Raw genomic sequence first — 14,698 nt, 5'->3', positions numbered from 1 at the left:
AAATTGCACATGGTGATAATTAAAACAGACTCCCTTTATATAAGTCATTGTATTACATTTAAAAAATAAAAATCTCCTCCTATATTTAAGGATCTGAATTTCTTTCCATGTATCCACGGTCCTCTGGTTTTCCTCCTTTCTCCTTTTAGCAGTTATTGGATGTCTAAAGTCTTGAATCTGTTATATGTATCTGATATACATATATTTCTCCTTATTCCCTTTTCCTTTCTATTTTGCTATGAAATCTTAAGTAAGAGAAATTCTGTGGAATGCCTCTGAAGTTGGTCATGCTTATTCATAGAGACAAATTGAGTTGTAAATAGGAAATTGTATTGAGAATTACCAGTAATGAGTGGGAGAAAGGATATTACATTTTGGCTACAGGTGTCTCAAACTCAACTGAGATAAAGTGTTAGGTTGATCAAATGATATGATAATAAGTGGTCTGCATAGTTCCAGGTCAGTGACACTACTTTCCAAACTAATTAGATTGAAAGGGACTTGATTGACACTTTAAAATGAGTTTGACATGTAAGCTGCATGGTCATCTCTGAAGCATAGGTAGGCTGTTAACTAAACTGGCTCTCCAAGGAGTTGGGAAGGCAATGCAATTTTCTTTAGAGGATCTTCGCTTCTAGGTGATTGGGTGAAATAATTGAATGCAATTGAAATCTACTTGTTTTATACATTTGAATTTACTTATTATGTCCCTAACCTCTTATTTTGCATTTGATATTTACTTATTTTTGTATTAAAGAATGGTAACATTTGCATATCAATCCTAACTTGAAATAGCTTATGGATTGTTTATAAAATTTTTTATTATTGCTTGCCTTTAATACCATGTCTGAATTTATTTGTAATGTAGGAATGCAGCTTCATAAGTAACATATGAAGGAGGAAGAAAATCATCAGTATATGAATGCGATATAGTTTTACTCTTCCTCTTTCTCTCCCTTCTCCTTCCTTCTCCCTCTTCCCTCCCTCTTTTTCTTTTTCTTTCTCTTCTCCTCTCATGCTCACATTCACACTTATGGCCTACCACAGAGCTCTGGATAAGGGAAGTCCCTTGTAATCTGTGTAATCTGCTTTTATCACAAAATATGTTCCAGATTGGATTGGGGAAAAGAGGAACATAAAATACAAATTTAAATGTATAAATATATTTTGCAAAGTCTTATCCATATCTTCATTGTAAGACCGTAGAATTTAGACAAGTATAGGTTTGTTTTATTGTGATTGCTTGAGTCTAGATTAAAATTCCATTGTCCATATTTTTCTCAAAGTTCTATGTCTTCATGATTTGTCACTATTTAAGGTTGTGCCCTAAAATTTTGTGTTTCTTCTGACTATCAGTTTTGAAGTTATGTTTATTCTCTGGCAATGTACTGTAATAAAAATCAAAATCAAACCAAAACAAAAAATCCACAGAAGTGGTAGATGGCAAATTAAAAGGAAAAACATTCTCAATTCTGCCACCAGCTTGTTGGGGTACTTGAGTTTCTATGGGCCTGCTTTTTCTGTGAAATGAAAGATTTGGATTAGATAATTTTAAAAATTAAGTTTGGTTCCAAGATTCTATGAGTCTCTTTTTACAGCACTTGCTTTACTCTCAGGATAGATCTCTTGCTATATAGAATATGTGATCTCTTGTTGAGGAAACACCTAAAACCTGATGTGCAGAGTGGGGCAGTGGCAGAAACAGTTGTGGTGAACAGAAATAGCACCTGAATTTCAGGAGGCACATATGTCAGAACAGTAGGCCTTGAATAGGCGGCATGATTTATTGTGCAAATAAAAGTGGATGGAAATGATTTTTTATAAAGCAATAAGAATGAGGAGATTTAGTGGCTAGGTATCTTAGTCTATTTGTGCTGCTGTAACAAAATACCTGAGACTAAAGGTTGGTCAGGTTGGCTCATACCTGTAATCCCAGCACTTTGAAAGGGCCATTGCGGAGGATCGTATGAGACCAGGAGTTCAAGACCAGCCTGGCTACATAGCAAGATCTCATCTCTACAAAAAAGAAAAAAAAATATAGCTGGGCACAGTGGCATGCATCTGTGGTCTTAACTACTCAGGAGACTGAAGTGGGAGGATCATTTGAGCCCAGGAGTTTGAGATTACAGTGAACTGTGATTGTGCCACTATATTCCAGCCTGGGTGACAGAGACCCCGTCTCTAAAGTAAATAAATAAATAAAACATCTGAGACTGTGTATTTGATAAAGATCAGAAGTTTATTTTCTCTCAGTTCTGGAGGCTGGGAAGAGCAAGATCAAGGTGCTGGCAGGTTAGGTTTTCTGGTGATGACCATTCTCTGCTTCTAAGATGATGCCTTGTTGCTACATCCTTGGAAAGGGAGGAGCACTGTGTTCTCACATGGCAGAAAGCAGAAGGGCAAGAGATCAAAAACTGCATGAAGCCTCTTTATAATGGCCTCAATCTCATTAATGAGGGAGAAGCCCTTATGGCCAAATCACCTCTTAAAGGATTGACCTCTTAATACCATCACACTGGCCATGACGTTTCAACATCTGAGTTTTGGAGAGGTGACATTCAAACCATAGCACAAGGCTTTTCTCAGTTTTATGACTGTTCTGCTTCACATTTTTGTTAAATCGTCATCTTCTATGCCTGTTCTTCCAAGGGCAAATGAGCAAACAAGTAGCAAAATAATATTAACTGAAATTCTCAAAGCAGCTAATCATGCCCACTTCGACAATGTTTTGTTTGTCTGGGTACATGGTGCTTGTGGTTGTGATTTTTGTACTGCATACAAATTATATCAACAACTGGAATAACTTTTTTTTTGGTTCAGATAATGGAATAAAATATTTACAAATTTTCTAGTGTTTGATTAAGAACACTAAGGGCTTATTTTCTAAGCAGGATAGCAAAAACTCTGCTAAGACATGATCCATTGCTTATACAGAGGTAAGGTTTGAACCAGCCATAATTGGGTCTGTGGGGGGTTGGCAAGATGTTTTAACATGTCTTTAACTGTGAATGTCCCAATGTCCCAAAGCCTGAGAACAAAGAAGGCTGCACTTCATCAGGTCCTTTTTTTTTTTTTTTTTTTTTTTTTTGAGGCGGCGTCTTACTCTGTTGCCCAGGCTGAAGGGCAATGGTGTGATCTCAGCTCACTGAAACCTCTGCCGCCCAGATTCAGGCGATTCTCCTGCCCCAGCCTCCTGAGTAGCTGGAATTACAGGTGCCCACCATCAAGCCTAGCTAACTTTTTTGTATTTTTAGTAGAGATGGGATTTCACCCTGTTGGCCAGGCTGGTCTTGAACTCCTGACCTCAGGTGATCCACCCACCTCAGCCTCCCCATCAGGTACTTTTTAAGCGATGTTGATTCATATTATTAGAGTGCCTTCTATGTGCTACTTGCTTCTCTCACATGAACTTATCTAGTCCTTGCAACAACACTGCAATTCTATGAATTCTATGAAAGTATCTAATTATGAATGAGGAAACCGAGGCACAGAGAAGTTAAAGGAAACCACCAAAGGCAACTGGTACATGGTAAAATTGAGACTCAAACTCAAAATTCTGGTTCCACAGTCCATGTTCCTAACCTCTGTGCTATTTTGTGTGACTAAAGTTACAGCTGTGGACCAAGCAGGGATCTTCTTCTTAGTATACATTTGCCTCTTAAAGCCCTTCTTACCACAGTTTTAAAAACAACTCTCACACCTGTGCTGTCTGTTTTCCTTTTCCTACTAGACTGTGAATTCCTGAAAAGGCTGGATTGAATCTGAGTCAATTTTTTTTTTTTTTTTTTAATTGTACAGTGGTGCCCAGCATAAAAGCATCATAGAGTTTCTCATGAGTTAGTAAGTAATACAATACTCTATTCCAAATCATTTTATCCTACCCTTCCTTGAAACCAGCCCTGGAAAATAAAATGTTTGCTCATGGTCACACACAAAAAAATGTTCTTTTAAAAAGTTCCATTTTTGCAATGGAGGAAAAAAATCCATGTGGGAAAAAAATTGCACATTTTATTTAAAGGTTATTAAATTTGTAGATTTCTACTTGTTTTATATAATTAAATATTTTCATACATACTTTAATTTTCTGATTGCATCACTCAGGTGGAGAGTTTTAAGACTAAATGTTTAAGATTCTTGACCTTTGAAATAATTATAGTATAATTTAGTATCATATAATATTCAAATTGCCAAGGGTTTTCATTAGACTCAAAGACACTTTTCTTATCATAGGAATGGTAAATCCTAATATGTTTTACATGTGCCAGTTACATCTATATAGTTCTGTAAAAATTAAGTTCTAGCAAAATACTTTTAAAGAGATTTTATGCTTTTTAGGAATTTTTGATAGTTAATTTACACTCCATACTTGATATTCTACATTTAGTATGCATAGAGAAATATGTATCCAGTCCTAGTATATCATTGAACCTAAATGCTGAACAAGACAGTGCAGAGCATTATGTGGATGGAAGTAACTACAGTCATCTCATTTTTAATCACATAGAAGCAGTGTGGTGTAGTAATTAGAGGACAGACTCTGAAACTAGCCTGATTGGGATCAAATATTGGCTTTGCTACTCACCAGTGATGTGTCTTTAGGCAGGTTACTTAGCCTCTTTTTGCATCAGTGTCTCATCTCTAAAATGGGGATATTATTAGTACCTACTTCATAGGATTGTTATGAAGAAGCCTTGAATTGGTACTGCTTAGTGCTTAGAATACAGACTGGCTCAGATGAAGTGTTCAATATGTGTTAGCTGCTGTTATGATCATTAGTATTAAGGTTCATAGAGGGGTCAGGAATGTTAGCTTCTTGGAAAAGTCAATGCCTGGCTGGGGACCTGAAAGACAAGACAAAGATAGTTTAGGGAGTTGAGAATAGAGGGAAGCATTCAAAGCCAAAGGATTTTGTTTTTCTTTTTTTTTTCTTTTCTTTTTTTTTTTTTTTTTTTTTTTTTTTTTTGTGTGTGTGTGTGTGTGTGTGCGCGCGCACGCTCCTCTTTTTGTTTGTTTGATAAGTAAGGTTTGTTAGATAAGTAAACATGTGTTATGAGGGTTTGTTGTACAGATTATTCATCCCCCAGGTATTAAGCCTAGTGCCCACTGGTTATTCGTCCTCTCACCACCCCCTTCTCTGAAAGTTCCCAGTGTGTGTTGCTCCCCTCTATGTAAATTCCTGAATTTATTCAGAGAACCACAAACAGTTTGCTGTTGCTGAAAAGCTAAATTAGTAGAGAAAATACTAGATGAGTAGGAATGAACCATTCTATGGAGCCTGTGATGCCCCATTCTTCTGCAGCTATTAATACCACACAGATCTGTATGATTTATCTAAAGGACATCATATCCCATATATACTTTTTTGAAAAATTATGTTTTCTTTTCTCTCTGTAATACAAAAATTCCATGGTTGGAATTATATAGAATCAGGGTGCTTTCTCACCTGTAGCCAATACTGCTATGTATTAACGTGCCCTACCATCTGCACCCTGATTATCTTTGCAGTTTTTTTTGTACGTTAATAATGAACTGTTATCAAAAAGGAAATGATTAATTGATTTTAGAGGTGTTGAGCTTGGGATGCTAATGAGCTATACAGGAGACATTTGGACCTATGGAAGGACTGAAACCCAGTTTGTATTTTACAGGCTTTATCTGCTTTCTTTTTTTTAAAGCTATTTTGTGGTTTCTGAGGTCTATGACCTTTCTTTGTTTTCTTTTTAGGCTTCGCTTCTTTGTCTTTTTGATGCATTTTCTCTTGCATTTATAGCAGAGCAGTTTTTCAGAATATACCAGAGGGATAGTGCATACTCCCCACCAGTAGGAGTATAGCCAAGATTCTCCAGGAGACAGTCTGTGTAGGGTACACAGCGTTAAAAAGGGATTAACCAGAACTGGGCAGGACAATTAGAAAAGCTCATAAAGTGATTTCCCCTCCTTCCTTGTGAATCACTGGTAAAATGGTAAAAATATCTTTCCTTGACCTCACTATTTCCCCTTCCTTTCACCGTTTGCAAACTCCAGGTCTAACTCCTTGCACTTGGAATTGTGCCTCCACTGTAATGCATAGACATGTCTGTACACATGGTCAGGTGAAACTGCTGAGTGCCTTTGTTTCTTCTCTCCCCTCAGCCTGGAATGGTCTCATAACTCTTTGCATTCTTAATCTCTACATATTTTTTTCAGAACTCCTCTTAGTCATCATCTCCTGATGCCCCATTTTGGGCAAATTGCCCCTTTTTTTTGGTCTCCACAGCATGCTTGGGGCACAAAATTGTACTGAAGTTGATCTATTAATCTTCCTTTCTGTATTAAAATGTAATCTCATTGAAAGCAAGATTCCATCTTACTTATTTTTTAATGTTTCGCATCCAGCCTAGTGCCTGGCTTATACAAGTTCAGTAAAAAGTGAGTTAGGAGTGTCAACTGGAGAACTAGACTTTTTCTTTATCACTCCATAGACATTGTGGTTGAAAGGACAGGAATGGCTGTAATCCTTAAGGGAGAGAATGTGAAGGAATGAAAGGAAGGGCAAATATTTGAGCTAAAAGAAATACAAAAAGAGACCCAGCAGAGGGAGGACTGTAACTCAGAGGTCCTACCTCCCAGCTCATCAACTTTTCTCACTATTCCATATGGGTTTCAAACAACTATATGTTCTTGAATCCTGAAGCTGTGAAAAGAAATTAGAAAGGTAAAATTGAAATTGAGTTGTTTGAGCCGGGTGTGGTGGCTCACACCTGTGATCCCAGCACTTTGGGAGGCTGAGGCAGGTGGATCACCTGAGGTCAAGAATTCGAGACCAGCTTGGCCAACATGGTAAGATCCTGTCTCTACTAAAAATACAAAAAATAATAATAAAAGGAAAAAGAAAAGAAATTGAGTTGTTTGCTGTTAGTTTCTACAGTATTGTAAAGTCTTATATTCATTTTTTCCCATAAAAAGCTTTTCCGTTTTGCCTGTAATTGTAGAAGTACTACAGTAGTATTTTAGTGCAAAGATAATAATAGGAGCTCATGATATGACCATAAAGTTATAATCAGGGCTTCCAGAAACAAATTTTCTGTGACTTTGGCAAGATATGTCACTGCATTCCTCAAAATATTTAATTTGCTTGGATGATGTTTTGTTTTGTTATGTTCTGTTTTCTCAGGCACAGTGCCTTCCATCCCATGTCACAATAATGGTGTGGGCGAAAGGTTTAGAATTCTCCTTTCCAATGCAATATTTGCTAGTTCTTTGGAAAATAGGACTTGAAGAAATGTCACTGCTCAGCCAACACATTAAATGGAAAAATAGTAATACAATGAGGAGTGTGTGTGTGGAGAGTAGGCATGATCAAAGTTGACTATATCAAAGTATAAATTATTCTGCACATACAAATCATTAATTTTTGTTTACTTGAAATATTTTAATTAGCTGTTTTTTTTAAAAAAAATAAAGCAATTATCCATCAGAAGTATTTATAAATAGTAAGTGTTTCTGTAGGTTTCTGTAGGGTCAAAAGTAAACATTTAAGTACCTTTTCTTTAGAGTTTAGGAAAATAAGTTAACTAGTTTGTTCTCATACCTATGTATTTGGTGAGGAGCAAATAAAAAATTTCAAGGTTCTGAAAAATATATAACTTAATATTGAAACATAGAGATAACTCAAAATATGTCTCAAGCCCCAGAGCTCTTCTTTTGTAATAACCAACAATTTATCGGCCATCTTAAAGAAGAGCTAGAAGCTACCAGCTATGTATGGACTTCACTGTTGGTTTTTTGGGTTTGTAGACAAGCTATCTTAGGTCACTGCTCTAGCAAACTAAATTAGCTCAGCATTCACTCAGGAGATGGGTGGAGAGGAAATAAAACAATGGAGATACAGATAGATTGGCCAGGAAGCTTTGGGGTGCGGGGTAGTTGGATGAGGAGACTATTTAGAAACCAGGCTTCAGAATAATGGAAAGAATTGAATAAATCCTATGACTCTATTAATGCACCAAAGTTTTGTTTTGTTTTGTTTTGTTTTTTAGTACAGTGATGAAATGTTAGGTGATTTTTTTAGGTCAAACATAATATGTAGGTGCAGCAGCCAGGCTGGAGATGGAAGTTTGTTTGTGAAGGATTCAACCCCTAGAGCTGTGTCAAGGGCAGGCAATAGAGGAATTGAAGACTTGCTTTAGAGTTTCAGGATTAAATGAGGTCCAGAGCTAAATCTGGGTAGACTTGAAAGAGCAGTCAGGTATGTATTATTCTGAGCAGGACTGTCATTAACATTTTAGTTCAATTAGTTTGGAAATTGAATAGAGATTAGGAAATTAGGAGGAATAGCTGAATGTAGTTTGGAGATGATCATGAGTTGAGTTTTAGATCTGTTTAGTTGTGTATGATTATACATAATTCAAGAGGATAATTCCAAAATGCACTTGGAAATATACAATTGGAGCTGGAGAGAAGGAATTTAGAGGCAAATATACTTATTTATATTTGTTCTCATAGAGGAGACATTTCACTATAAATCTGGATGAGTTTTTTTAAAGTAGAGATTTCAGAGAAAAGGTCAGATGGCTGAGAACTGAGTGACTCAGCAATCACTGGAGGCCAGCCAGTTTGGTGGGATGGGAGTGTGGGTTCAGCTTGTGTGCTTGGGAGGCAATCCCATGGAAAGTTCAGATTTTTCTCCAGAGGTAATATCAGATAGGCAGTAAGTCAGAGTAAGACCATACTGATAAGATAGCTTAGAGGAGAGGTCACAGTGCAAAGAGAAGAGGATGATTATCTGGCTGAGAGGAAACAAGAAATGTGAGAGGAGAGACAGACTGGAGAGAATGATATCATGAGGCAGGGAAAGAATGTTTTAAAAAGAGGAAGAGAACTATATCAAGGTGTACCAGATATTGATGACAGGTTCAGTAAGATGAGCACTGAAATATTTCTGTTGGTTGTCGACTCTTAATAAGAGTCCACAACGTGGACATCATTTAGTGACCTTATTAAGAGTCGTTTTCATGGAGAAGCCACAATGATGTGGGTTGTGGAATATGAAAACAGTTCTAGAAAGGCCAAAATTCAGGGCAGAAGTGCAAGTCCATAAGGGTTGTTTGTTTGGTGTGTATTATTTTGTTTTAAGATAGGAACGATTTCAGTATGTTTACATTCAGCTGGAAAAGATCCAGGAGAGAAGAAACATTTGAAATTATGAGAAGGCAATAATGATACCTTCTTGACAAGCCAGCATATAGTGTCTTTAGACTTTAGATCTATAGTTTAATACACTGAACTAAATGAATGCATTTACATTGTCAAAGCAAGAGAATTGAGCAACCAGAGAAGCATTTACCAAATTGTTAACCTCGATGGCTCTGCTGTGTAGGGGTTATGTGGTTGATTAATTTTAGAAGACTTCTGAGTAACCTCTATGGAATGATTTGGTATGAGGACATGTAACCTTTGGTAATTAAAAAGCCTTTCTCAAATCCCTACTCCTACCTCATTCCATGAGCATTCATCGAGTTTGAATGGAGGGGATGGATAGGGCCTTATGATTCTGAGTTCCAAATCTCTGACTTTTGTGTTTTGGATCACAAATTGATGAAAATCAATAGCATCTTATACTTTATGTTCATAAGGCTCTTAATTGAATTTAGTCATAGCTTTTACACATAGTATAGTGTAAGAAGTAAAACAAACATAGTTAAGCAGTTAAAGAGAAGAAAAGATAAGTAAAGAAACCACTGCAAAATCCGTACAAATGGGAAAACAGTAGGTTAATTTTAAAATATATTTAAAGTAAATTTATGCTTTAGTATGCCCTACTCATCATTGAATCACTATCACAAACAAAGGCTTGAAAAGGTTAAAGCTTAATCTGTAATAAAAAGGAGTTTTGATTAATTGTGATAATCTTTTACACAATGATTCTGATCATTTTTGATCATACGGGCTTCTTTGAGAATCTGACAAGAGTTATTATTTCCCCCTGCAAAGTTTTAAAGACAGACAACAAGATCCTGTTAGCACTGTGTTATTCTTGAAGGTAACTGAAGAGATTGGATAATTTCAGATCTAAAATCAAACATCTCTACGAACTGACCAGATTATGAGGTGCCTAATGAGCCATTGTAATGTTTTTAATTTTGAGGTAGGAAAACTGCATAAGGCTATGAGCAGATGGCCGACACGATCTGACTTACCATTTTTAAACATCACTTTGCCTTTTGTGCTGAGAGTGGACTACAGGTACACAAGGTCCAAAAAAGGGAGACCTGCCGTGATACTATTGCTGTGATTCACGTGGGAGGTAATAGGATTGGATCGGGGTGACAGTGATGGAGGTGACGAGATGTTGCATTTGGCTGTATTTTGAAGGCAGAACAAGATTTGCTGAAGAATGAGACTTTGGTGTGAAAGACAGGGATTAAGGATGACTCCAAGTTTATGGGCCTGAGCATTTGAAAGTATGGAGTGGCCGTTAACTGAGATGAGAAGACTATAGGAAGCATGGGGTTTGGTTCATGGAGGAAGGTCATGTTTGGTTTTGAATACATTGAATTTGAGATACCCATTATCTGTACAAGTGGTGATGTGGACAAGGTGTTTGGATAAGGGAGTCTGGAGTTCAAAGGAAAGGTCTGCAGCTTGAGATATGTTTTGTGAGTTTTCAAGGTACAGAATGTACAGTGGATGAGACCACTGGCAACTGGGGTTCTCAACCCTGGCCTCTGGATATTTGGAGAAAAAGCTTTAGGGCAAAGGGAATAGGAAGTAAAATACAAATCAACAATTATGATTCATTTGCAATGGAGTAGATCCAAGGTGTCAGCATCCTTTAGAAGCTCCCTATATGATTCTAATTTGAATGCAGGATTAAGAACTCTTGCCCAGAACATAGATAAAGTGCAAAGGTACTCCAAAAACTGAGCCCTGGGCCATTATGCAGACAGTAGAAAACAAAGAGAAACCATCAAAAAAGTGAGGATGAGTAACTAGTAATGGAGCAGGGATAAAGAGGGGCAGCTTGGAAACCAAATGAAGGAAGTATTTTAAAACAGATGGAGTGATCATGTTTCAAAAGCAACTGAGAAATCCAGTAAGATGAATGAGAAGTGACCATTGAAATTGTCATGTAGAAGTCATTGGTGACCTTCATACTTTTGGTGTTGTGATGGGGATAGAGTCTGATTGAGATGGATTCCAGAGAAAATATGAAAAGAAAAATTGAAAATTGCAAATCTGGATTACTCTATCAAGGAGTTTTCCAAAAGGGGAGTAAGTAAAAAGTCTGGGATATAAAAGTGAATTTTTTTAGAAATGGGGTACATGGTTGAGTGCTATTGGTAATGAACTAGGAGAGGAGACACTGACGATGCAGGAGCATGATGTTTTTGAGAAGGTGAGAGGGGAGGAAATTCATTACAAAGTACCCTGTGGTGTTGTAGGGGAGTGTGTGTGTGTGTGTGTGTGTGTGTGTGTGTGTGTGTGTGTGTGTTTTATCTCTCTCAGATTTTAAAGAAAGGGTCACCAGGGCAGTGGCTCACATCTGTAATCCTGGCACTTTGGGGGGCCAAGGCGGGAGAATGGCTTGAGGTTAGGAATTCGAGACCAGTCTGGACCTCATCTCTACAGGAAAAAAAAAAAAAAAAAGAAAATTATGCAGACATGGTGCTGCATGCCTGTGGTCCTAGCTACTTCACTTAGGAGGCGGAGACAGGAGCATCCCTTGAATCCAGGAGCCTGAGGCTGTGGTGAGTTATGGTTGTGCCTCTGCACTCCAGGCTGGGCAACAGAGTGGGAAAGCATGACCCTGCATCTAAATAGAAAAAAAAAAAAAAAGAAAGAAAGAAAAGACAGGAAGGAAGGAAGGAAGGAAGGAAGGAAGGAAGGAAGGAAGGAAGGAAGGAAGGAAGAAAGAAAAGAAAAGAAAAGGAAAGGAAAGGAAAAGAGAAAAGAAAGGGCCCATGCCTGCAGAGCACTGTTTTTTACAGTGACTCCTTCATTTCTGTGTCTTACACACATGAGGCACTTTCAATTTGTTTAAATGGAGCTCTTTCAAATGACCAGTAGAATATGGCATAGTAGTTTTACAAGTTTTGGAGACTTTCCACCTAAGAAAATATTTTATCATTTGGGATGAGGAAAATACACTAAAAGTTTCCATTTCATTTTAGAACCATTTCAATAAATTATTTCTTAGTTACAATAATAGCACTAGACACTGCATAATACTACAATTCAGAGGAGGAAGTTTTGGGGAAAAATACAGGTTGTGCCGGATGTTTGAATTTTCTGACAAAAACTGTCTAATGACTCATGAGTGTCTTGTAGTTTATAAAGGGTATTCATAGAGAAAAATAGTATTAGAGTATTATTCATTGAATATAGCTTTCAACTTCAGTTATTTGAGATAACCACCTATAGTAAAACCTTATCTCAGATGCTCATGTTAAATAAAAATATTTTCTTTATATTTTGCATTTTGCTTTAGCCTGAATTTTACTTTAGCTAAAATATTTTACCATTTAGAAAAATGAGTTGCATTGTTGAGGGTGGAAGAGTGAGTATATTTAAATCAGCTGGACTAAAGAAATATACTGATGGGTAATGCATGCCTTAATTCATGTCCAAATGCCGCATGATCTTTTGGAAATCTGCAGAATGGAGAACATTCTAAATTTCAAGCTTAGATGGATTATATTTATATTCTTTGTCATTAACTGAAACTACTTCTTACGATACTATATTCTGTATTTTTCATTATTGCCTTTGGTGCCTTTATAAATTACCTGTTTTTCCCCCAACGTTTTGTTACTATATTCTTTCCATTTCTTTTTGTGTGCTTCCATCTCTATATATACTTAAAATATCGGTTGTTTGCCTGGCTGAATTGACACCAAAATGTTTAAGAATAGAGTATGCTAATATTGGGGGAAAATTAATTTTGAACATGAAGTTTTTAAAAAAGAAGATTTCGAAGGAATAAGAACAGAAGGGTACCACTCATGTCGAGGGGCGTGACTGTTTTATGCTCTAGTAGGAGGAGCATCTACCTTTGCAGATCAAGCCTGCCACTTCCAGAGTTTTGGTTATCTCATTTTGGTTGTTACTCCAAAGTACACCTTCCATATCTCTGTCTGACTGTCTCTGTTCCCCATGTCTCTTCTTCATCTCTCCTTCCTCTTTTCTCTCATTTCTCTATTTCATACTTTCTCTCCCTCCCCTCCCCTTACCTGTTTCACTTGCAAATTTTACATGATTTCATTCAATTATTAACTACCATTTATGGAAACCCTATGGCAGTGATTAATGACATTTTCCATAATAATATTTTAATTTTTTTTTAGTTTTATTCTTAGCCTATATGTTTGTGAGTTATAAGTACATAGCTTAAAAGAAATAGCTCCAAAAATCTCCATAAACACCCGGGATTTTTCAACAATGATTTTTTCTTTCCAGATTCAATTAGATTCTCATGGTATTTGAATTGATTATTATTCTTTCAAAATACATACTTATTTAGCTATTTGCTGTTTTTTTAATTACATTCCAAGATGACCCATCCTGACTCCCAAAACTAACTGAAGCAACTTAGAAATACTAAATTCTCTTAGAAATGCTTTTGCTATTTAAATTACTTACATATAGTGTTAAAACTATTATAGTTTTGAGAATCTTTTATAATTAATAGGTATAATTCTCAACTAATATATTGTAAAATAGTATAGAAGGAACCTCATAGTTTAAAGTTGACATATTTCTTAAAAACTCTTGTAAGGGGAATTTTTAAAAATATGGATGGTTTAAGTTGAATACACCAGGAAGGTATTAGGAAGATTCACTTATGAACCTCCAGCTCCGGGGCCTTAGCACTGGGGGAGGGTCCAATGCTAAGTCTGAGAAAAGATAACCAACTTAATTTCACTAATTTATAAACTTTAAATTAAATTTAGTATTTCTCTCAATTATACCCATAGGCAATAAACTTCAGTGGTATTAATAGTACCTGTGGCTTTGTTGATGACATTTTCATGTATTAAAGTTGTTGCAGAAATCATGAAGTATCATTTATACCAATTGCTACTTTTAAAATAGTACTTATCAGATCACCACTAGAACTTGTTATTAATGTGTTTAGAAAGAAGCACATGTTTATTCTACGTCAACTTTAATATTGTCAACTATAGTCATAGGGCCACATAACATTTCATTCAATTATGAACCGCATATAGCATGGTGGTCCCATAAAATTAGAACACTGTATTTTTACCATACCTTTTCTATGTTTACATATACAAATACCATTGTGTTACAGGTACCTACAGTACTCAGTACAGTAACATGCTGAACAACTTTGTAGCCTAGGAATGATAGGCCATACCATATAGCCTAAGTATGTCATTGACTATACCATCCAGATTTGTGTAAGTGCACTCTCTGATGTTCATACAATGATGAAATCACCTAATGATTCCTTCCTCAGAATGTGTCCCTGTATTTAAACATAATTGGTTTCCTTCAAAATCCTATGTATTCTATTTTATGGATTTAAAAATACTTTATCTCCGTGGCACACCACAGAAAACTAAAAATACCTGCTCTTGCCCCTCAGAAGCCAAAGCATTCTTTATAGTAAAAGTAATTTATTTTGTAACATACACATTTTATAAATTTGCATTTCTGTATGTAATTTTCACAATGCAGAGAACACAGATTTTTT

The 14,698-nt window shown here is 36.3% G+C and overlaps 1 protein-coding gene across 1 annotated transcript in view; it reads left to right on the top strand.

Moving 5' to 3' along the window:
* The window catches only part of MDFIC (MyoD family inhibitor domain containing), a 91,631-nt gene that overhangs the window by 58,825 nt on the left and 18,108 nt on the right, over positions 1-14,698 (top strand). The gene's annotated exons all lie outside the window — the stretch shown is intronic.

This window comes from Macaca thibetana, chromosome 3 (assembly GCF_024542745.1).
Source record: "Macaca thibetana thibetana isolate TM-01 chromosome 3, ASM2454274v1, whole genome shotgun sequence".
Classification (NCBI taxonomy): Eukaryota; Metazoa; Chordata; class Mammalia; order Primates; family Cercopithecidae; genus Macaca; species Macaca thibetana.
The sequence above is the reverse complement of the archived record's forward strand: the minus strand, read 5'-3'. Positions and strand labels throughout refer to the sequence as shown.